The following is a 3,270-nucleotide window of genomic DNA, read 5'->3' on the forward strand; positions in this document are numbered from 1 at the left end:
TCCTCCTCCACAGAGGGACCCCGGGGGCCATGGGGCCACTCAGCCCCCTCCTCCTCCGCAGAGGGACCCCGGGGGCCATGGGGCCACTCATCCCCCTCCTCCTCCGCAGAGGGACCCCGGGGGCCATGGGGCCACTCATCCCCCTCCTCCTCCGCAGAGGGACCCCGGGGGCCATGGGGCCACTCAGCCCCTTCTTCCTCCGCAGAGAGAGCCCATGGGCCATGGGGCCATTCAGCCCCTCCTCCTCCGCAGAGGGACCTCGGGGGCCATGGGGCCACTCAGCCCCTTCCTCCTCCGTAGAGGGACCCCATGGGCCATGTGGCCAGTCAGCCCCCTCCTCCTCCTCCTCTGCAGAGGGACCCCGGGGGCCATGGGGCCACTCATCCCCTTCCTCCTCCGCAGAAGGACACCAGAGGCCATGGGGCCACTCATCCCCTTCCTCCTCCGCAGAGGGACCCCGGGGGCCATGGGGCCACTCAGCCCCCACCTCCTCCTCCTCCGCAGAGGGACTCTGGGGGCCATGGGGCCATTCAGCCCCCTCCTTCTCCTCAGAGGGACCCCAGGGGCTATGGGGCCACTCATCCCCTCCTCCACAGAGAGACCCCGAGGGCCAGGGATCCACTCTGCCCACCCCTTTCTCCTCCTCCTCCTCCCACTCCTCCACAGAGGAACCCCAGGGGGCCATGGGGCCACTCTGCCCACCCCTTCCTCCTCCTCCTGCTCTGCAGATGGACCCCGGGGGCGATGAGGCCACTCTGCTAACCCCTTCCTCCTCCTCCTCTGCAGATGGACCCCGGGGGCCATGGGGCCACTCTGCCCGCCCCCTCCTCCTCCCCCCTCGGCAGAGGGACCCCAGGGGCCAATGTGCGACTCTGTCCACCTCTTCCTCCTCCTCCTCTGCAGAGGGACCCCCAATGGCCATCCAGTCCAACCCAGTTCTTCTGCCCCATAGAATACGTAGGATCGAAGAGTTGGAAGGGACCTCCAAGGGCCATCCAGTCCAACCCACTTCTTCTTGCCCATAGAATACATAGGATCCGAGAGTTGGAAGGGACCCCCCCCCAAGGGCCATCCAGGCCAACCCTCCTCTTCTGCCCCATAGAATACATAGAATCCCAGAGTTGGAAGGGATCCCCCAAGGGCCATCCAGGCCAACCCTCCTCTTCTGCCCCATAGAATACATAGAATCCCAGAGTTGGAAGGGATCCCCCAAGGGCCATCCAGTCCAACCCACTTCTTCTGCCCCATAGAATTCATAGGATCCCGGAGTTAGAAGGGATCCCCCCAAGGGCCACCCAGTGCAACCCACTTCTTCTGCCCCATAGAATACATAGGGTCCCAGAGTTGGAAGGGACCCCTAAGGGCCATCCAGTCCAACCCATTACTTTTGCCTTGCAGGAATACATAGAATCATATAGTGGGAAGGGACCCCGAAGGGCCATCTAATCCGAAGGGCCCTCTAGAAGCCGAAAAGGCCCGTCAAACGGAACAGCGCCCCCCAGTTCCCATTTCTAAGGGAGAGGCAGAGGGGACAGGGGCCACCAGGTGGCGCTGTAGCCGCTGGGACCCACCGCGGAGAGCTGCGTGTTCTCGTCTTCGCCGCCGCGGGAGGGCGCTCTTTGGCACGGCGACGCTACTGGCGCATGCGCACTTGGGCGCTGCGGGAGGTTTCTACGGAGACAGCGGCGGGACGAGGGAGGCAGTCAAGATGGCGGCGAGCGGAGGCGGTTCCTGTCCGTCTGGTCCTGGGAGCAGCAGTAGCAGCAACGGCGCCGCCGCCGGAATGGAGGTGGATCGTACTCCTTGGTCGATGACCACTTTCCGTTCTCCTCGACTCTAATTTTGAGATTGTGAGAAAAGCAAGCTCACAAGGAGTTCACTCACCTCGATGTTGCGGCCACTCATGTTCGCCCCTATTCAGACCGCCCCGCCCGCCCCATCACTAGAGGGGAAAGAGCAAGTGACGTATAGAGAGATGGAGGGCCATGGAGGACACCAACAAGACCAAAACAAACACCCTCCCCTGCCTCTGGATCACCCTTGGTCCCCCCTCACACTACCTCCTCCCTGGCATAGTAGCAGAAACAAGCAGTACTCGGTCGTATTAGACCTGAGGGAGGAACGACGGAGGTCCCCGACCACCCACTGGAACACCTAACTGGCATTGCGAGGAGGAGGCGACCCAGGCTCCCTGGGCCCCTGGGGACACCCTGCACCAGTCCTACCTCCTAGTAGTAGCAGTAGTAATCCGTAAGAGGGAGCGAAGACGGATGCCAACCCGAGGCCCCCCTGGACCCTACTTGGCCCTTGAGAGGACGGAGGCGAACCCAGGCTACCTGGCCCACGGGACCCCTGTCACCAGTCATCTAACTCACTATGTAGTAGCAGTCCAGTACGTAGCGGTTGAGGGAGGCAAGGAAGACGGACGGTCCCCGAGCTCCCCCTGGACCCTACTGCCTTGGAGGAGAGGCGACCCAGGCTCCCATGGCCCCGGGACCCCTGGCACCAAGTCCTACTACCTAGTCAGTTACGCAGTATTACGCCTGTAGCGGGACGGAAAAGACGGAGGCCCCAGAGGCCACCCCTGGACCCTACTAATGCCTTCGGAGGATGAGGCGAACCCCCAGGCTCCTGGCCACCGGCACCCTTGTCACCCAGTTCCTACTCCTAGTAGTAGCATAATTAATTAGTATAGTAGCCTGAGGGAGGACACCGGAGGCCCCCAGGCCCCACCTGGACCCTACTGGCCCTTGGAGGAGGAGGCGACCCATGCTCCCTGGCCCCGGGACCCCCTGGCACCATTCCTACTCACTAGTAGTAGCAGTAATTCTTAGCCGTGAGGGAGAAAAAGACCGAGTCCACCCGAGCCCCCATGGACCACTCCATGTGCCATTGGCGGAGGAGCCGACCAGGCTCCCTTGGCCCCGGGACCCCTGGCACCACTCCTCCTTACTTCATATTAGTAGTAGTCGTATTAGTTAGTAGTAGCGGCGTGCTCTGCTGACCTTGGACGTGGGCCGTCCCTCCTGGGAGCGCATCCCGGATCCATTGGTCCGCTGAAATGTTTGAAGGATCACCACTCGGTGCTGCAGCGCCACCGACACCGCTCCCGGTCACGCCGGCACGCCCATCACCGCCGGCCCGCTGCGCAAGAGAAGGAAGGAGGAAAGAAAGGAAAGAATGCGCGGCCGCGTCAGACTCGCAACACAAGAAAGCGGCCTCCCTCCCGCCCCCGCCCGGGAGAACCCTCTTCTCCTCCTCTCCTCCCCG

Source organism: Sceloporus undulatus, chromosome 4 (genome assembly GCF_019175285.1).
Source record: "Sceloporus undulatus isolate JIND9_A2432 ecotype Alabama chromosome 4, SceUnd_v1.1, whole genome shotgun sequence".
NCBI lineage: Eukaryota > Metazoa > Chordata > Lepidosauria > Squamata > Phrynosomatidae > Sceloporus > Sceloporus undulatus.